This window comes from Paroedura picta, chromosome 4 (genome assembly GCF_049243985.1).
Source record: "Paroedura picta isolate Pp20150507F chromosome 4, Ppicta_v3.0, whole genome shotgun sequence".
NCBI classification, from domain to species: domain Eukaryota; kingdom Metazoa; phylum Chordata; class Lepidosauria; order Squamata; family Gekkonidae; genus Paroedura; species Paroedura picta.
This window is the reverse complement of record NC_135372.1, coordinates 65,930,716-65,953,434: the sequence shown is the minus strand read 5'-3', so window position 1 is coordinate 65,953,434 and position 22,719 is coordinate 65,930,716.

Here is a 22,719-nt window from a genome sequence, read left to right as displayed (position 1 = left end):
ATATGATACCATAGTAGCATAGTAGATTGTTCTTAGCAATGCCAATCTCTCATGAAGCGGCCTGATGTACTCTTTAGACTTCAATAAAATGGTTTGGGACTCTTTCGAAGAAGTACCTCAGCTCTCTTCTTGTTCATATTGTACATTTTGTAAGAGAGTATTTTGGGGGAATGGGATGGCTCTTGGATAAAGCAACATTATACTACTGTATGATCTAGCCAGCAATGTATTTGCTAGGGACTTTAGTTTAGGGATGCGTTTTGTTGAATTTTTGCTTTTGATTGTTTTTATGTAATTGCCTTTTGTCCTAGATCCAGTACATGAATGTTTAGCTATGCATTTGATGTGGAACACATCTTCTGGCTTGCTTCCTGGGACAAAAATAGGAATGGATGTGACATCTGTAGTCCCACCCCAGAGAGTGAGCCAGAAGATGCTGGGCAGCTGCAGGGTAGCATGAGAGGAGGCTGGTCAGCACCATGACTGCCAAAGACCTCGGGACACATGTGGAGCATGGGAGGCAGCCAAGCCAGCGCCACCCCGCCCGAGACCTCAGGATGCACAGCATGGCAGGTAGCCGAGCCAGCACCGCTGTAAGGGTCATGAAAAGGGGAGGAGGGAGGGAATATGGGTAGGGGGTAGGAGGGAAAAGCATGTCTGGAGGGGAGACAGGATGGAGGAGGAAGTCTGGGTGCGGGTGGGAGGGAAGAGGGATGAACCAGGGAGGAGATCAGGCAAGTGAGAGGGTAAAGAGATCAAGGGCAGCGGGAATGTGGGGAAGGAGTTTGTTTGTATGTGTGTTTGTGTGTGTGTGTCTGAGAGATGGGGAAAGGGAACAAGGACCCCCTGAGCAGGTATGTGTTCCACATATCTTGTGAGAGTCAGTATGTCACTGATTTATTTATTTTTTTCTTTCTAAGGCACAGTATACAGTTATCTAATTACAGACTGCATTTCTGATCATTTGTGATAAATGTAGGTACCCAGAGTGGTACTTACGAGAATACTGACATATAAAGGCTTTACTGTATGCTACACCCTTGTGCTCAGACAAGTACATAAGCTTTGTTTTCAGTGGGCTTAGGCTAGAGTAACTGACATTACATATCAAGAAAAGGAGGTTGAAAGGGGACATGATAGCCCTCTTTAAGTATCTGAAAGGTTGTCACTTGGAGAAGGGCAGGATACTGTTCCCGTTGGCTGCAGAGAAAAGGACGCGCAGTAATGGGTTTAAACTACAAGTACAATGATATAAGCTAGATATCAGGAAAAAAAAATTCACAGTCAGAGTAGTTCAGTAGTGGAATAGGCTGCCTAATGAGGTGGTGAGATCCCCCTCACTGGCAGTCTTCAAGCAAAGGTTGGATACACACTTTTCTTTGATGCTTTAGGATGCTTTGGGCTGATCCTGTGTTGAGCAGGGGATTGGACTAGATGGCCTGTATGGCCCCTTCCAACTCTATGATTCTATGATCAACTGTAAAAGCTATGATGAGCAATTTAATTGCATGATGTTGCAGACTTTTAAAATGTGTTATAATGGAAATTATATAATTCTGCATCCCTACCTAGATTTAAAAGTTTCACCATTAAAAAACGACATACAATATGAAATGTGGAAACTCAAAAGACCTTCTCTCTTCCCCTTGGCAAGATTTGGATTTGAAAGACTGTTGCGATGTCTTTTCACCATGTGGTTCTGTTCTCTTAAAGGCATACCAGGTAGTCTTTGACGAGAAATCAACAGAATACATTTCCCATTTGTCACTGCTGAAGTAAGGCAATGATTATGCATGTTTGCATGGGGCCCATGCTGTGCATGGCGTGGATGTGAGTGTACACAGTAGCCAGTTTACAGACTACATTTTTGTTGACTAGTCCCCTTGCTGTTACTGTAATAAGATTAGTAATGCACATGGTGTTTGTTCTTTATTTAGCAACTGGGTTTTGTAAAGTTGTGACAAATATGAACTGAACAGCCAGAAAGATGTCGACAAGGAGAAGAAGTGTCTCTGTTTCGAATGGTATTTGCACTGCATGTAAGAAGGAAGTGCTTTTGTAAACTAGATGGATCCTGCTGGGTTTTTAGCACTAAAGCCCACAGATTTTTTTAAAGCATCTTATCTTGTGTGAAATCTGCCTCTGACTTTGCAGCCTATTTACATGCTTGTTAGAATGACATCTTGCAAATACACTCCACGAGGCATGTTGCTGAACCAATAAATGAGAAAAATGAAGCTTTTCCTAGCGAATGTATCAGGCCAGTAGCTTACTGGCTCATGAGCTGAAATTGAACATATGTCCAAAAATGCTAAGTAGACTTCACAAAGTGCTGTCAGTCTACTTGAAGGCTGGTGCTGTTTGCTTCTTGGTAGCTCTCTAGTACAACTTGTATAAATTAAGTACGTGTCAAAACTGCTTCTGAATATGTTGATGTGCTCACTGTGCAAATGATTCTTTGTTGCTAATGAGCAGTGAGGAAAAGCTTAATGGAAACTGCAAGCAAAATTCAATGTATTTGTCTAGCCACGGGAATGGTCACAGACAGTTATCGAAGATGTTCTTCCAGCTTTGCAGTCCTACCTCCTAAGTCAGCTGCTTCCAGTTTATTGAGGTTGGATGTTTTCAGTGGTTAGCATGATCCTCAGCTTCTTTTTGGGGTAAGCCTCTGTAAGGATCTTCTTTTGTAGTTCCTGCAAAAACATATGCTCACAGTCTGAGGCTGTACCCACATTCATTGCTGGATATTGGAGTGGCATTAAAGCAATCATTTGTAACATTCTTCCTGTGAGGACAGGCCAGATCACGTAAAAATGATTGCTGGAGCAGACCAATATCTCAATGTCCAGCGGTGTGCAAATGCAGCCCGAGTCAAGAGAATATTTTTGTGGTGTACAACAGTGATCCCCAACCTGTGGGCTGCGGACCACATGTGGTCCTTCAACTAATTGGAGGTGGGCCCCGAAGGATGCCTTCTCATGAGTTAAAATTTCCATGAAAATAAAATGTTCCTTATGTTCATTGTTGTCGCGTGTCTGTATCTTATTTTGAAGGGATGTTTAAACATTACCAGAGCGATCAGAGAGAGTTAGGGCAGTGGTTGAGAGTAGAGGAGTAAACTACCCCCCCACCGGGCCTCAGTAAAAGGCGTTGAGTGGTCCCCGGTAAGTGGTCCCCGGCGTTGAGTGGTCCCCGGTGATAAAAAGGTTGGGGACCACTGGTGTACAAGATCTGTTGTGGCTGCCTCGTTTTCCTCCTTTATGTACTGTGTACATGTGTGATGGTTGGAGTTGTGATTTCAGGGACAGTACATGGTTTATGTGTCATACATGTACTTATTTCACTATTCTTATGTGTCTCTGGAAGAGCAAACTAGGCCACACATATCATTGACATTACAGCACGATTTTTACAGTAATGGAAGTGCTAAAATATCCATGATAGATGCCTTCATAAACCTTTTGCAATGTTGACACAGGGCATGATTGCACATTATTAATCTGGATGCAATTCTACAGTGTGTCAAATCCTCTAGGCCTGTATTTTTTTCTCTGCATAAATTCAGTTAAAATGCAACATATTTTAGCACCTAAGATAGATAATCCAAATAATGTTATCCTTGTGCATTAAAAATAGGGTAATAAAAAGGAAATTTATTGTTTTTTCACATCTGACAACTTACATGAGATGCTGGAAGAATCCATGAATGCAATCCCAGCATGCTTTAAAAAATAACCATCTTGTTTCCAAAGGGCAGATATTAGGGCTTCTAGAGGCATGCTGCAGAAGGGGGCAACCCTCACCCCTGCTCTTAATCCAATGAATAGTGGAAATAAAAATAGTGGAAATAAAAAAGAAAAGAATAAACAATATCACAGGCCTCTCCTGCAACCACATAGGAACTGATCCAGTATCTATGGTATTTACCTAGATTTGCCAGGCCCCTGATAGGAGAAGAAGACTATCCATTCCCAACCTTGGGTTAGCATTATTTATTTATTTAAAAACATTCAAGGCCATATGCAATGAGGGCCCTGAGTACCTTATAAACCCCCTCTCTACCTGTGCCCCCCAGAGAGCACTATACTCTGCTAACATCAATAAGCTTGTGATTCCTGGCCACAGGGAAGCTTGTCTGACCTTGACCAGAGCCAGGACTTTCTCTGTCTTGGCCCCCACCAGGAGGAATGAGCTCCCAGATGACATTAGAGCCCTGCTGGAACTAAAGCAATTCTGCAGGGCCTGCAAAATGGAACCAATCACCAACCAGAGCCCAGAGGCCCCACCCACCATTCAACTGCACCCACAGAAGAACTGAACTACAGTGTAGTAAAACTATGATGTTCATTGTTGAATGTCAAATGGTATACATTCTATTTTGATACAAGGGTTTTTTTTAATATAAGTTCCTATTGTTAAAAATGATACATATCCAAATCCGGTTGCTATTATATTATATTGTATTATGAAAGTTATGTTGTAAACTGCCCTGAACCACAAGGGGGTGGTGGTATATAAATATAATAAAATAAATAAGAATAAATAACTTTGAGCAGCAGCAAATGTTTTTAAAAAATGATCTTTGGTCCAATGAAGTGATATCACTTCTGGGGAAAAACCAGAAATACAGGCAGTCCTTTCTAAAAATTGCTGGAAATGCTATGGTTGCAATAAAGATATGGTTTTACCATAGAAACTCCAGCAATTCCTAAAGATGCATGATTTCACACTGTTGCTGCTGGTTGCCCCACATGTCCATGCCTCCACCATTCCCCTGCTGGTTCCAAGCTATGCCTTGACAGCCCCATAATTACTGTAGAGATAGAGGGCTCATTAAGCATCATGTAAGGGCACTGATATAACTTCCGAGATTGTTTCTGCATTTGAGGCATACCTTGTTTTAGCCTCGCTTTGGATTTCCTTTGGATGCTGCGAGTTGACACTAGGCTTTCTGGGCATTCCTACTCTCTTTTTCCAGGCTGAAATTTGCCATATGTTTTCTGCATCTGAGTTGGAAGGAAACAGCCTCCCATCATGCTTTGCTCCCTTCCCCTTTTCCAAAAAGGCTCTCTTTTTTTGCAAAATGGTTTGCACCTAATTCTGTGCTCTCGATTCTCTTTCCCCTTCCTCCCCAAGGATATTTGATGTTATTTTTTTCATTGTAGGTTATCACATTACAATGCTGCTGCGGCGTAACTAACAAGACCACCACTATGTTTTTACACACACACACAATACCTTTATTGGCATAAAATATTTTCATATGTACTTAGAAACAGCATTGTATACAATAACCCCTTTATAAAAGTTTTGGGACAGAGGGAGGGGTAGAAAAGGATGGGGAGGGGAGGATGGAGACAAGGAAGGAGGAGAGCACAAATAAATCAAAAGGGCGGATGGAGGAAAGAACTCAAATGAAGGCATTGCTCCATTGGGTAGCCTGAACTAGATTCTACCTTGAAAAATGAAATTGCTGTAACTGGAAATTCCTTAGCTGTGTGGTAAATGAGAGGGTGATTTGGGTCTGTGCCTGGAAAGGTAGATTTTAGTATGGAAATGGATGAAAAAGTCACCTCTTTAAAAAGGCAATTCAAGCAATATCACTCATACTGAAACAGTTTGAGTCTCTCCACAAAAGTGTCACCAAATATTAGCTGCACTTCTCCACTCATTGCTGTTCTTCTGAAATATGGGGGTGAGCCCAGGAAGCTTGGTGGCAATAGTGAAGTGGATTTTCTCCATGTCATTTTTCCATCTTCAAAGTTCTTTCCTGGGTAACAATTATATGCTCTCCTGGAAAACAAAGTGATGTAGATATTTTCTCAGTGAGCCAAATATTGGCACATTAGATTGTTTGATTTCAAGAAAGCAAGTGCAGAAAGGAATTGTAACCACTTCTGTCTTCACAACAGCCCCTGTCTGAAACACTCTTGTCCATGGTTCTTATAAAATGCTTGGAAATCCATTCACAGAATTCCAGCAGCTTTTGTACTTGGACCCTAACATAGCTGCTGCTTTCTGTCTGATTCTAGGCCTAACTTGTTTAGTTGTTATTGATGACAGAAGATGAATTCATCGCAACAGCTTGCATTTTGTCAGGCTTTAAGGATTGCTGTCAGTTTGTTAACCTCATCAAGCCAAAAAGGATTCTAGAAAAAGGACAGTGAGAGAGGGGTACTTATTAGGTGTGGTGTCAGTATGCTCAAAAAAATGCTACTGCAAAGTTGAGTTTCCTATGGTATTTACGCAATTATTTTCTGTGTATATCTGACTCACAGAGGCCTGTAAAGAAAGAGAATGTTTTGGGGCCAAGTACGATCAAAGAAAGAAACTGAAAAAAAGGAAGTGCATTTAAATTCACAATCTCTCCAATAAATTATTTGCATATTTTCAGATTAGAACAGCAGGATGACAGCAGAAAGCAAAATTTTCATTATTACTAGTTTGGATTGTGGCCACTATCGCTATTAAATCTGAAAGGGCAAAAGGACATTAGAATTGTTCCCTTCTCAAAGGCAGTTATCTTTGAATACTTGATTTGTTTCCCTTACTGTCCAATACATTCAGATTTCAAGTACTGTGAATAGGTAACAAGTTTTCAATAGGAATGTACAGAACCACAATACATGCAATCTTTTGGTAGAAAGAGCAAAGGAAAGGAAAGGAAAATAGAGCAAGCAGTGATAATTTTCAAATACTATTTTGCTAGAGCAAATCATCCTCTGTCTTCAGAGCCCCTTAACCTTATAGGTACTTGTGTTTGCCCATGTGGGGCCACATGGGGCAAAAAGCATATTTGAGGAGGGATTTTGCACTTCATTGTCCTGATCCAATTTTTTCCTCCTAGATGTTCTTAATGAAAAATTATCTTATCTGGCATGATATGTTAATTATGCCCACAAAATGCTATGGAGAACTACAAGATGAAATTAATTAGCTTTCCCTGCCATTGTCTTTATACTCCCATTTGCTTCCAAACAAATATGCATAAATTAAAGTTATTTTGGAATGAGGTTAGTACCCTCATAAACACATTTTCATGGCCAAACCTTCATTGATTTCAGTGAATTTTAATTTTCAATGGTAATTTTTTTAGAACCATATGTAGAGTACACATGCTGGCCCTTATTGATGCTAGTATCCTGTCCACCTTGTCTTGCAATAGGCACCTGAAGATACTGAATCCACCCCCTGGAGATGGCCAAGTGCAGGGCCAGTTTATCCATGTACCATGTGCTACTGGCCGTGCACTTCTAGGGGCGCTGCATGGTGCCTTCCCCCCATGGATCAGAGCCATAGCCTCCCCCCCTTTCCCTTTTCAAGGACAGTCAGAGTAGCACCCCTTTCCAAAGAAGAAGATGAAGAAGATGAAGAAGACTAAGAAGAAGACAATAACGACTTGGTTCTTATATGCCACTTTTCTCTACCCAAAGCGGCTTACAATTTCCTTCACTTTCCTCTCCCAACAACACACACCCTATAAGGTAGGTGAGGTTGAGAGAGCCCTGATATTACTGCTCAGTCAGAACAGCTTCATCAGTGCTGTGGCAAGCCCAAGGTCACCCAGCTGGTTGCATGTGGGGGAGTTCAGAATCAAACTCAGCTCACCAGATTAGAGGTCTGCACTCCTAACCACTACACCAAGATATTTATATTTTTATTTTTATTATGATTTTATGTTGTATTTAATCACATTGTTAGCTTCCCCAAGATGCTGGTGAGGGGTGAGAAACAAATCTAGATGATGATGGTGGTGGTGGTGGTGGTGGTATCTTGAGCATGAGATCCACAGTCCACTTAAGCTCTTGCATTCACACTTTGATCACAATATGAAGCAAGTAGGAACTTGAAATAAAACACATTTCCTTGGCAGTACATTCCGGCAAGATTTATTAGCAAGCAAGAATATTTTTAACTGGGGTATAAGGATTCATACACTTACTTAGAAATATGTGTCATGGATTGTTACTTTGAAGCAAATGATTGTGTTCAAATTCCATTACACCATGCAGCTCTTTCCCTCCAGGGATTTACTGATTCTGTTTTATAAGGGACGATCACATCACTATATGCATTACTGTGCACCAAAGATTATTTTTTTCTTATAGAAGAGAGTGGACATGCAAATGTTAGCCATCTAACATTTGTCATCATAAGAAGAATAAATCAAAGTACTATAACATAAATAAAATCAAAGGCCTACAGGCTTACACCTCACAATCAATATAACAACATAACAAGATAATAACATGAACCATTATAAATGTTGTTTTTGAGTATACTTACTCCTGAGACATGACAGCTTGGGAAAAAAACAAAAAGGAAAATCGGGAGAAGGGATGTTTGTGTGTGTGTGTTTCCTAAAATAGAAAAAATATCTTAGGGCTTGATCCTTGATCTTCGAAACATTTTTTCACATTTATCAGAATTCATATCTTCTAGTATTTTACCCATGAGTGAAAACATGATGATACCTGAGAAGCTTGCCTCAATTTACACAACCTTTCCATTTTCTGAAATCTGTGAAAATGTAGAATTTGAAGCCATGGAACCTTCACTAGAGGAATGTACATGTCTTGTGGCATCATTTTCAAGCCTGCATTATTTCCCTGAAATGGATGAAGATCTAAATAAAATAACTATGCCCATAGGGTAGCTTGTTCTATTTCAGCAAAAATAAATAGGACTTGATGAGGCCTCGAGAAGCTGTACTCTGATCCACAAAAGCTATAATGAAAACTTGCTAGTCTTTAAAGTGTCAAAAAACTCCATTTTATATATACATGTGTTTGGGATAAATAATTCTCTCTACAGTTATTAGCAGCCTGCTCCCATGTATGTGTGCTGAAGTAGGAGACCAGTGGGGCCATTCAGGATTGCAGCCTCACTAACTTATTCATTTGAAAGGTTTTCTATCCTACATTCTCCAGTCTCATGTATGATGATATCCTAATGAAAAGTGCAGTATTATTATAAAGTAAATGTCCAAACGTTCTTACTTGCATTACAGAAAATATTTTCCCCCCCTAAAAATCTTGCTTTAATATTTCCCCCCTGTTGCTTCATGTTAATGCTGAGGCCATCCTTCATTCTTAGTGCTGCCCAGCTTTGCTTTCCTACATTAATATTGTTTCTAATACTTTCCCTATTTTTTCTTGCTTCCATATCAAAAACCATACATAGATATTGTGGAGTGTAGCATATTCCACACATCCCCAAGCTTCAGGTGTCTCCTCTCCTTCACAAAATGTGGATCCCACCACCATGTGTCTGCAGATTTCCTAAAATGGTATATCACTTTTTATAGGAAGGTCTCAGCTACACTCATACCTCAGTGTAAAAAATGTGTTTGGATCATATCTTGAGACAATTGATAAACTCCACAAAGAAGAAGAAGATTTGGGTCTTATATGCCACTTTTCTCTACCCGAAGGAGGCTCAAAGCGACTTATAATCGCCTTCCCTTTCCTCTCCCCACAACAGACACCCTGTGAGGTGGGTGAGGCTGAGAGAGCGCTGATATCACTGCTCGGTCAGAACAGCTTTATCAGTGCCGTGGCGAACCCAAGGTCACCCAGCTGGCTGCATGTGGGGGAGTGCAGAATCGAACCCGGCATGCCGGATTAGAAGTCCGCACTCCTAACCACTACACCAAACCACAGTCCAAACTACTACACCAACAACTGTTTATCATTTAAAATCAGAAACAGACAAATTAAGTTTTCATCTAGAATGCCCAAAATGTAGTTGTCAATTTTTCCCCATTCCACTGAATAACAATACATGGCATATTTTGATTACCTTACACAACTGTAAGAATACATGTGAATCACACACTTCTATATGATTAATCCCTGCATAGATTCAGACTTTCATACTTAAAATGTCTGAATATAGGAATTCATACTTACATTTTGCTCTGGAGATAAGAAGGGTTTGATTATTTCCTGTCAGAATCCCCATGGGTGGGCTGTTATCAAATCTAATAGCACAGTTATTCACTTGTGAAGTGCTCAGGCAACTTCTAACGAGGATGGAATGCACTGCATAGTTTCCGTGTGGCTATCACCTTTACTCTAATGAAGATGACATTTGGTATCTGTGACATGTATTTTAAAAGGTGCTGTCCACTGGACATGGAGATTTTATAGCACATTGAACTAAAATCCTGATGACTGCCAAGACACTGTGTGAAACAAGTTCAAAGAAATAAATATAAGTAGCATAAATAAATTCATGAAGTTATTAAACTAATATTTAATTGCCATAGCATTTTCAAATGTGTTATAGTATATAAGAAAATTAGGGCTGCTTTTTAAAAATGTATTTGTAGAAATTTATTACCACACTTTGGAAAACAGAGTAAAAATATCCCATATTTTATACCAAGCAGTGCTTTAGTGGAAAAGATATACCATAAATTTTCCATAATGCTTATTAACATCCAGACCTCTTCTGGATTGAAATACTGATGAGTGTACCTATCTATATGTGAACATAATTTGTGTACAGTTTGCTGTCCAAAAATAATCACAGAGAAGCATAAAAATCTATTCATATGCAAAAAGAATTTTTGCTTTGCAGGGAAAGACTATAATGCCTCAATAAGGACACTGGACACACTTACTATGGTATAACTTGGCCACAGCCTTTATTCTGAATGAGCATGGCTTAGCATGGGTGATAGATCCTGTCCTTTTGCTGTTAACAGATCACAAGGAAGCCTTTATCAGCAGGCTCCCTCAGTGGGTTCCACCAGCTAGCCAGCCTGGATCCTTGAACATAATGGGTTTTTAATCGGACATTTATAAATTGCCACAAGCCACTCGGGAGTGGCAGTTAATAAATCTAAGTCTAAGTCTAAATATAATAGCCTGCTGAATCATGGGAGGTGGCAACTGGGTGTGAACCCACTGGGCATCTGCCTCTAATGGATTCATCTGCCACCCAGAAATGCAAGTCTTCCAACTGGCTCCACATCTACATATCCCCTTATGAGGGCCCCCAGACCTAGGGAGGCCAGTACACAAGATTAGCCACCCCACAAACAATCAGCCCCATACTTAAAAAATGCAGGCTGTGACAATCGACATAATAAGTAAACACTGCTAGGATGCATATAACTAAATCCAGTATAACCATAGGGAGGAAGGGTGGGATGTGTCCTCAGTTCCAGGAGGAGGGAAGTGGCTGAGCCATGCTGCATCATTCCTTATAGGGATGCCTGGCTTGGCTCCACCCCCTGCCGCCACCACGCAGATGCACAGTGCCTCCCAGGAAATGCCAGGGCTGGTAGTCATGCTCCCAACTACCAGGTCCTTCCCCAACATTTCACCCCTCAGCGGCAGCAAAGGCCCCCCTTGCTGAGTCTCGGGAAGAGGGGATTCTTGTGGGAGGCCAGGATGCAAGCAAATTAGACATGACTGACTAAGCAAGAACATTTCCAAATCAAGTTATTTCTGATATAACTAATAAATCTGGTACAAAGTTATGTAAAGGCTTGCTTTTGTGGCATCCACAGAATTTAACTGTATAGCTGTTCGAATGAATTTAAATCAAATTACATGCATAAATCTAATTATCTGCTATTGTTTATAGAAGCATGACTTCAGGGATTTAACAGATGAGAAAGCAAAGTGTGAAGCTTGGCTTTGAAGTGGGTGGTTTGATTTCAGCACGCCTTGGTTTTTAGGCATTTAAAAATGGAGGAAATATGAACTAGGCTAAGTATTTTCTCACATTACAGTAAGTTATTAGATTCATGTGAAGTTTAAATAACCTGACTGGTTCTTCTCTTGAAATATTTTAAAGAAGCATGAATCCACTTTGAGATTACACAAAAATGCATGAACATGTATGTAACATTGTAAACTTCTTTGAATTCCTGTAATGTACAAAGACAGCTAATAAGCATTTTACACAAATAAAATAAGCAGCATCCCTTAAAAAATTAACTGAAATAGACCATTGATATATTTTTGACATACAAAAGTGGTCAAGGAGACATTTCAAACTGACTTACATTTGTCTGTAATGTTTTGTTGGTCTCCTTTTGTCACACTCACATAACAGGAGTTAGTTTGAAGCCTGCTACCAGCTAATGGTGAGCCAGAGCTCAGTGGATGGAAGTGAAAAATATAGAGTATGGTCTAGCCAGTATTAAGGATCTTAAAATTCAATTGACTTACAGGGGGCGGGGGAGTGAGTTAACTTTCTCTCATTGGAATTAATGTGAATGAACCTCGACAGGGTAATGGATTCTGGATTTTACAGTTGCGCTGTCTTTTTCACAACATATGAGCACAATCTGCCATGTGAAGCTTTCTCATGGGAAAGGATTCTCAGTATGCAGGCAGTGATTTTTTCTCTACATTTCATGAACTCTTTTGTGCTTTCAAAAACTGAGAAAAAACTTCTAAATCGAAGTCATTATTATTGAAGACTGTAAAAAAAAGCCACTTTTTTCCTTACACTGAATAAAACTCTTTTTCCCCCTGTAAGATAAACAAGGAGATAGATGCATTACTCAATACCTGATTACAAAAAAATATGTTCTTTTCTTACAATCTGGGGTGACATTTCTAACAATATCATTTATTAAATGTTTTGCCTGTTCATAGATAATAAATGTATTTTAATAGAAGATAATAGATAAATAGATAATAGATAAAATTATTAAAAGATAATAAATATATTTTAAACTAATCTGAATTATAAAATTGATGGAATAAGATAAACACTGTGTGTGTGTGTGTGTGTGTGTGTGTGTGTACTGCAAGGATTTGTGCAAGCCTTCCTTTTCTGGTGTCTTATATTTTGTTTGTTTTGGAACACCAGTTTAGCCATGATCAGTACTTTCAAGAAATTTCCTATAAATTGCACCACTTGCTATTCTCAAATTGCTTTATTACTTTACAACCCTTGAACTTGTTCCTTCCCAGTAGACTACTCTGTTATCCATAAATTTCACTTCCCATAAGTTTGGTTGTTTATCCTTTTCAGAAGGGAAAGGTTTCGTGAATCTGTTCTTAAAAGAGTAATTTGCATTGCTTTGCCGCCTGCTCAATAGAAATAAAATAGGGCTGGTTTTGAAGAAGTTACAGGACACATAGCTTGTGGGCCAGCTCCAGGCCAGCCCCTGAAACAATTGTATCTTCCCCAAATGTTATTCCACATAGGAAAAGAAAGTATGTATCAGAAGCAGTCAGTGAGGTAATATGCAGGGAAGTACACAGCCACTGCTGCTGAATGGTAATTAAAGACATGTTCAGCCAGGTATAGGGATGGGGCACAGAGATCTGACTAGCTTTAGACAGCAGGGGAGGATCACTGATTGATTGATTTACATAATTTTAGTCCCCCTTTCTCATTGACTCAAAGATGATCACAATTTCACACACACTAAATAATGCCCTTTCAGTCCAATTCCAATGCCCTTTGCTACTGGATTTTACTGTGTGAAATAGCAAGGTTCACTTGCAAACAGTTGTTGGATTGAAACTACATTATTCAGCATGTGGGAAAGGGACAGGGTAAATTAATGCAATTATTAAAATGATGAAACATCTACTAAGCAATGATTATAGACATATGAACAAGCATAGAATATTAAACATGATACAGACTTCAGATACAATGTAGTTCTGCCAAAAGAAATCCAGAACAATATGCTGCAGGGGTGGGGGGCTCTGAATCTGTGTAGCTGCATTCCATTAGCAATGAGTTTATCTGTGAAGGAGAACTTGATGCTGGAAATTGTTACCTTCAATGTAAAGTACTGCACTACTTGTTTCCTCTGTATGTATGAACCAGGAAATGGATTAAATCGTAAACATGAAAAGGGGGCCATTCAACACAGAAGGGGAATGGGGCTTCTAGGGAACATAGGACATTTCAGATGAATCTGAAAAAGTGCTAAACATCAAACTTATTCATTTAATAAAGCCTTCCACATGGTCTTGCATGATGCATTTCAAACTTTACATATTTGCTGTTCATCAGAATAAAAAAAAACATGCCTGATTATACTGCTGCAGTAATATAATAGTATATCTATAAAATAGTGATACATAGATGAGGTCCTAAGGACCTCTTTTACTGTGATATTTAAAGGTGTTCAGTATTTTAATTTCATAAAAAATATAAGCACATAGTATTCAAATAGTGCCAATCAACATAATGCAGACTGCTTCACTAAATAAACAATATGACTTTGTTTAGTGCCATTTGATGTCTGTGTCTTGTTTTGTACTGCTACGAAGATACCACACAGGCAGGCAATTGCTACCAGGCCCATAGTGTCAGAATTAACAACTATGCTCCTATTGAGCACTGCTGACCAGCCAGATGATGCCTTTGCCACATCATGATATCTGCCAATGCAGATCCACATCTTCCTCATGTGAAATGCTACTGCCAATATGTCAACTCAACAATTACTACTGCCTGGTATTCCACTAATAAGGGGGTGGGGGAAGGTTATGATAAGGTGACCAGATTTTTCCACTTTTGGAGGGACATCTGAGGGCACCTGGCAAATTGTACTTACATTGCAAGTAAATATATATATATTACAATACTATTTTTGCGTTCTATGTGTTCTATGGAAATTTTTGATACTCCATGCAGACCAAATTTTAAATCAAGAATCCCCCCCCCCCCCGGTCAATGGTGTCCTGCTTTACCAATGTTAAAATCTGGTCACCTTAGGTTATGAGTCCCTATGGGTGAAATAATTTGATTCCCCTACTCATTTCCCTTTAGTCATCATGACTAGTAGTAACTGATGGACCTATCCTCCATGAACTATCTGATGTTGTTTTAAAGACATCTAGAGGTCCATCTTGTGAAGAAAGCTGATCCTCACCATCATCAGTGTTGTCAACATCTTCCCCGTACTGTAAACAAGTATATGGTGTTCTAAACACTTGAGTTACTATTAGCAAAAATGAATAAGGCATTGCTTAAGAAACAGCAACCCTGAAATGCTTCTAGGAAAGTTTTATCTTTGTGACATTAATGATAATCTCTTGTGTAATTAACTGCAGAGTGGTTATGCATGCAGTATGCAGTCCATGACAAGCCTCATAGAAAATACATCAGTATTAGCCACAGGTGAATTCGTTTAGAAAGATTAATGACTGCACCTGAATTTTAATGCCTGAAAAGGGATGGAACACTGAATCCTTAATTAAAAAGTTGGATGAGTGGTATGGTTTGTTTAACATCACAAATTTCAACTGGAGATTTTTCTATTCAAATGAAGTCTGCAAAGGGAAACTTTCCTTCAAGCAGGGAAGAGTAAAGGTGAAAACCAATCATGTTTTATGTGCTTTCCCTTATGTAAATCGATACATGGATCAGTTCCTTTGATAAGGATCAAATATGATATAATTATGGGTCCTCTGTGTTTACAGTGAATGTTCAGAGTACAAAAGAAACCTCAAGGAATACAATGCAGACTGGCACTGCTATGTAGAGAACATCAGATGAGAGAGGCAAGAAAGTGACATATGATCTTATTCTTTTCTTAATGAAAGTTAGTTTTCTCCTAAGTATTATTTCTCTTAAGTATTATTGTGCAGAATTTTTAGTCAGGAGAAAGTAACCTTGAAAAATACTACTGCAGTCCTATTCCCAGAAGATGATTAAATTGTCTCTCCCCAAACATCTCAATTAGTGAGCTAGTTTCAAGTTGTTAGCATTGAAGTGCAAATCTGGAAAGAATACATAAAGCGTAATTTGTCCAACTGTGTCAAACACAAGTTAACCCAATGAGTTCTTGGTTAGGATAAAAAAATGAAAAATATTTGGGCACTGTATTTAGATTTATATATATACACATACAAGGGTAAGGCAAAAAGTATTGGTAATAGGGTTAATGGATTATTGGTTACGAAAAATTTGTAAAAGAAAATTTGTGCTGTATTTAGCCCACACACACACAAGCACAGGTAAGACAAAAATTATTGCAACTAGGGGTCCAGTTCATACATGCATGGATTTATTCCAAACAAAACCCACTTGTCGGGAATATTTACCCCATTCACCACACAGCCTTCCTCTTGGCCCTTCAGACTTCTTTTTGCTTCCCAAACTCAAATAACATTTAAAAGAAACACAATTTGAGTCCCTTGAGAATGCCAAAACTGCCATTTTGGTGTAAATCGAAAAGCACAAAAAATTTTGCTGAAGGGTTAGAGAGCTGGGTAAAATCAAAATGCATCAGTTGTGATACCCATGGTTTTTGTGGGATTCAGGTTTTATTACTTTTTTATCCTCCCTAGGACTGTAGGACAAAGGGAATGACAACCAGGATCAGTAAGGTTGTGTTGTCCAATTCATAGTCTCTCTTCCCAAACAACTGTAGAGCCATTGCCTAGTTACTGGTCAATGAAACCACTTCTTAGAACCAATATCCCTTTCTAAACTGTCATCTTACATTTATGTGTTTGGATGTCTGCAGCTTCACTTTCTAAAGCAGAAGACGTATGTGGGATTTTCCCCACTTCTGCCTCTTGCATAAAATTCCTAGGAGTTTTTTGCCACTGCCATTGCCTCCATGAGCTCTCACCCAGCAAAATTGTTTAGTGTAATTCAGTCTCTTACCACCCTTAAGGAAGGGCAGCAAAACTGTAGTTATTTGGATCTTGACTGTGAGGCATTAGTGGACGTTTTTGCAGATAAAGTCACTCCGCTGGTATCTCCCCACCATTGTTGATACAGAAAGGGAATTGGAAGCCAAATGGTCATCACAGAAGGTGACATTTGATGGCTTCAGGCAGTTTTCATTCAAAGTGGACAAGTTACTAGTCTCAGTGAGGGTGACCACTTGCCCTCTTGATCTCTGTCCATTGTGGTTGCTCCGTGGGACTGACCAGTAGATAGGAGGCCCACTCAGGGATATTATTAATGTCCCCTGAACACTTGGGTCATGATGATCCATGCAACAGTCACCAGAATCGACTTCTGTAACTCACTATAGGTGGCCTTCTTTTGTCCTTGACCCAGTAATTGCAGCTGGTACAAAATACAGCTGCTAGCATCCTCACAGGAACACCTTGGAGGGTCCACCTTGGAGGCAGCTGCATTGGTTGTCAGTGGCAGACCAGATCAAATTCAAAGTTTTGGTGTTTAAGGCCCTTTGCAGACTGGGATTCACATCTGATGGACTGCCTATCACCTTATGATCCCCACAGGGCCTTGCACTTTGCAGGTAGTAGTAGCAGTAGCAGTAGCAGTAGTAGTAGTAGTAGTAGTAGTAGTAGTAGTAGTAGTAGTAGTAGTAGTAGTAGTAGTAGTAGTTAATTTTTAACTCACTACTCCCACAAGTGGCTCATGGTGGGTAACATACGTAAAAAACGAATAATGCCCCCCCCCCAATAAAACCACATTCTTAAAACAAAACCAATATAGCTAGCGGCGATAACAAACCCATCCCCTACCAAGAATCAGCCCCAGCTAACAACCTGACTTGGGGTATAGAAGAACACCTCATGTTCTGGCATCGTTTGAGGCAGGGCCCTCAATCTTATCTGCTCTGGCCTCAACCAAAGACCTGGTAGAAGAGCTCCATCTTACAGGTCCTGTGGAACTTCAATAGTTCCATCAGGACCCTTAGCTCTCCTGGGAGCATATTCCACCAGGCTGGGGCCAGGATCAAAAAGGCCTTGGCTCTGGTTGAGGCTAGGCGAACTACCCTAGGTCTGGGGACTTCCAGCCAATTAGCACCCACAGAGTGAAGGGCCCTACAGGGGGAGGGAGGTACATGGGACCCAGACAGTGGATAGCCTTGAAGGGTAGTACCAAGACTTTGAACTTGATCCAGGCTAAAATCAGCAACCAATGCAGCAGCCTTACCACAGGCTAAATATGGTCCCTCCACAATGTTACAGATGTCCAGTCTGGAGGTGACAGTTGCATGAATAACTGACCAAGCAGTTGGAGGACAGGTAGGGCACTAGTTTCCTCACAAGGCAAAAGTGGTAAAATGCCGCGCAGGCTATTCCTGTGACCTAGGCTTCCATTGATAAGGAGGCATCCAAGATCATTCCCAAATTCCTAGCTGAGGATGAGATGTTAAGCTGTACACCAGCACAGGTGTGTAGGCATGCTTCCTGGCCTGCCAGCTTCCTGCCCAGACACAGGACCTCCATCTTGGAGGGGTTGAGTTTCAGGTGACTCTGCTCCAACAATCCAGCTATGGCTTCCAAATATGTGTCAAATGTATCCAAGGGGAGCCTGGGTGGCTGTCCATCAGGAGATAGAGTTGGGTGTCATCTGCATATTGGTAATAGCCCAGCCCATAACTCTGGACCAGCTGGGCTACAGGGCCCATAAAGATGTTAAACAATGTGGGAGAGAGTCACCCCCTGTGGGACTCCACATCGGAGCCAGAGGGGTGCAACAGTTTCTTCCCCACTGTGACCCTCTATGTCTAGTTCTAGTGAAAGGAGCACAGCCACATGAATCCTGGTCCCAGCAAAGTGGTGGGCCAGTAACTCATGGTTGACCACATCAAATGCATCTGACAGATCAAGCATCATAAGTATGGCTGAACCATCCCATACCAGCTGGCACCAGAGATCAACTGTCAGAGCAACCAGGACCATCTCCACTCCATGGCCAAGATGGAACCCCAACTGGTACAAATTGAGTGCCAAAGTTTTATCCAAGTATGCAGGAGCTAGTCTGCAGCAGCCCTTTCAACCACTTTGCCCAGAAACATGAGATGCAAGACTGGGCAGTAAGTGGCTGATCAGGCAATTATTTTTTTCAGTAACAGACACACCACCATCCCCTTTAGTGCCTATGAGAATTCCCTGGTAGACAGGAAGAGGTTGACAATATGCCTCAGAGGGCCTCCTATCTGCTGGTTGTTTGTTTTGAGCAACCAGGATGGAGAATGGTATGGAGGCACGTGCTGGTGACCTCCATATAAGGCAGGCGGGAGGGACAGCCTAGTCGCCAATGTGCCCCAGGGTCTGTTAGAGGGGGAAGGCAGCAGTTGGGATGGCGGTGGGGTGGGAGTTCCCCCTTGATCTTATTGCCACACAACCTCAACTAAATGCCTGGTAGAAGCTTCGTCTTGCAGGCCCTGCAGAACTGCACAAGCTCTGTTTTAAAGAGCAATTAATTTTTTTGACAACCTCCTCTGACACACACAATGTCCACATACTGCTGAGGAAACCTGGCTGCACTTCCCAAATATGAAATATTTTAGTAGGGCATAATAAAAGTAATCTTCCCTTTGCTAATTGTGTTGCATATTTGTTGTCTTGAATTTAAAGTAGTGCATTTTAAACCTTGAATAGTTTTCCATGTCTAATATTCAAAATGCCTTATTGTTTATTGGGAGATAAGATTCATTATTCTTGTATTTGTGCAACAGTGAAAAAGTAGTATTCTGGATGTGCTTATTAGAAGAAACTTTTGTATTCTTTTTTCACAGAAATATATTTTATTGTGAGCCTCTTGTGGCGCAGAGTGGTAAGGCAGCAGACGTGCAGTCTGAAAGCTCTACCCATGTGGCTGTGAGTTCAGTCCCAGAAGCCGGGTCAAGGTTAACTCAGCCTTCCATCCTTCCGAGGTCGGTAAAATGAGTACCCGGCTTGTTGGGGGGTAAACGGTAATGACTGGGGAAGGCACTGGCAAACCACCCTGTATTGAGTCTGCCATGAAAACGCTAGAGGGCGTCACCCCAAGGGTCAGACATGACCCAGTGCTTGCACAGGGGATACCTCTACCTTTATATTTTATTGTGAAATAAAATGTTTTAATTATTTTTATTAATGTTTTCATCTAGGTATTTTATCTCTCTTGTCCCAATACTGTTAATTATATCAGATGAATTAGAAAGCTAAACAGTTTGCGTACAGTATACGTAAGTCCAGTGATCAGAAATTTCTAAGTTTGAATACTTAAAGCAGGAGCTGCTGATAACCTCTTAAAAGTAGACTGTAAATCCCAAGGTACATAAGATTACATCTGTAGTAATCTTAGCTTGTTTATCCGGAAGCCAGGTGGATAGAGTGCATTAGTGGATCAGTTCTGAACCACTTTCCTTAGTGAAAGAGAGAATGTAATGCTTTTTTTGGTAGAAAGTAATCTCAGTAGTGTGTTTTGGCTTTATTGGGTACAATATAAACAATTTCTTAGCACAATTTACAGCTACAGTTATAGGGTGTTTATCCAAGGCTGCATTTGTTACAATCATATTTCCTGAGGTAATTGCTGAAGTATTATAGAACACCCTTCCAAGAGGAAAAGATCCAATGAAAAGCTATTTGAAAACAGCGCAGTCCACAGGGCAGCAGGACTAAGCTGATTCTCCTTTTGTTACATTTTTATCCGTCTATCTTATCCATCCATTAAAAGCTAAGCACTCTTGTCTGCCTCGATTATACTGCCCTGTGGATCTTGTACATTTTATGTTGAATGGTTTAAAAAAAAAAGTTTTAGTATCTTTGTTCCAATTTAATAGAGGTTCCTTTCAGCATGAATGCTCTCCATCTCCATTATGAGGACTGGCCTGTTGGGAAGAAGTCCTTGCAGTCTAAATAGCAAACCTCCAATCTATCCCTTTCGGATGGATTGCATAATCCCAGTCCTGAGAATTCTTCTCTTATTAGCAGTCATTTGTAGAGCCTATGAAACAATACCATTAGGAGGCTATAAGGTCCACAAAGGTAAATACTTTAAATACTGTATTGAAAAAACCTGGGTAATAACAATACACCTCTTAAAGTCAGAAGGAGATGAGCAGGAACTCTGCGGCCCATTCCGCACAAGGACCAATGTTGCCAGTTGGTTTCACAAAGCAATAACGCTATTTTAAATAGTGGAATCTCGGTGTTCTGCATACCTTCATTTGTAGTGGAATCCAGTAGCATTTCATTCGTTCCCCACAGGCTTCCGGTCTCACAGGAATCGCTAGAAAGGATGCAATTTTTTCTGTGCTTGTTCCCGCCCCTGGCCGTCAATCAAATGAACAGCCAGTGGGCAGTTGTTATCATGCTCCCAAAAAGCCCCTTTCCCTTTAAGCACAGTTTAAAAAAAACACACACACACATTTCAACAAATATGCCTTGATTCTTCCTAACGTAGAGACCCATCCAGCTGGTGTGTGAGCTGGCGAGTCATCGATACCACGCTCCCCCAAGTGGAAAAAAAAATCCCCTCCCTGCACGGGCGCGATTTTTGGCCGAAACTAAAGGGAACTGGCAAACAGGGGGCTGTGTTGTGCTTGGGGACTTAGGGGAGCTTTAAAACACTTCTGTGGAGGGACTGTAGCCGGAGAAGCCTCGCTGGGTGAATGAAGCCTCGCTGGTTTGTTGCTTTCCCCGCTCGCTCCGAGGGAAAAAAAATGGCGATCGCTTTACCGGAAGTTCGAAGGAGAGCCAGGGGGAGGGACTTTGTTGCAACCGCTACATTGAGAACGCACAGGTCTTTTTTGCAAGTGTTGCAGGTTGTTGGCAAGAGTGTAGCGATTTTCTGAGGGTGAATCCACTTTTCTGGATTCCCCGGAAATCGCTACAATGAAGCGATTTTCACGTTAGTGTTGCAGGAGTGTTGCAGATTGCTCATGACATCATGCGGAATGTAGTTTTAGTGGCGAAAACAAAATGCAACACTAGTGCTATATTAAAGTCATGCGGAATGGACCTGCATATTTGCCACTTTGAAGGAACATTCAGTTCACATCCAGAGTTCATGTGGCTGAAGTGCTAGTAATAAGACTCAGACCAATGTCTGAGTCTTATTCAGGTAATTTCCTGAATAAGAGTTTGTTGGTTACATAACTGGACCTAGTACTTTGTCCTGTGTCTCTGTAGCCCCAAATATATAATAGCAATGTCATAGTATTGAGAACTTTGCAATCCTAGAATTTGGGTAGGTGAATGTAATGAAGGGTTGCTCTTAATTTTTAATATGATTCCCATATTTATACTTGTACTTATTGACCGCATAAAAATCTAAAAACCTCACATAAAAACAATAAACTACAATCCAAGACAAAAATACCAATCTTGCAGGACATCCCCACTCCCACCCCACAACCTCCATTCACATAGCTGACAGCCTTCCAGGGGGGCAATTTCAAGCAATATCTGGCCAAACATGCCTTACCATGCCTGTATAGGGAGGAAGCTGCCTTTCCTAGCCCAACCTCAATGAAATGCCTGGTGGAAGAGACTTGTTTTGCAAGCCCTGTGGAACATTGACAGCTCTGTCATGGCTTTCAGGTCTTCTGGGAGCTCATTCCACCAGGTTGGGGCCAGGACCGATAAGGCCCTGGCCCAGGTCAAGGCCAGGCATACCTCCCAGGGACCAGGAACAACAAGCAGATTCCTACACTAAGTGCCCTGTGTGGGGTATAAGGAGACAAGTGGTCTCTCAGATAAGTGGGGCCCAGGCCGTGGATGGCTTTATAAGAACCAAAACCTTGAACCTGATCCAGAAACTGATTGGCAACCAATGCAACTTCCTCAGCATAGGCTGGACATGGGACGTCCAAGGTGACCTTGTAAGGACCGTCGCAGCTGCATTTTACACCAGCTGCATTTTCCAGGTCGAGTTACAGAAGTCTAATCTGGAAGTCATCATTGCATGGATCACCATAGTCAGGTGGTCCGAGGGCAGGTTGGGTGCTTTCAAATGTGCTCTGACTTGGTAACTGTATCAGCTGCAGTAGTCACCTGTGTCTGATTCCAAACTGTC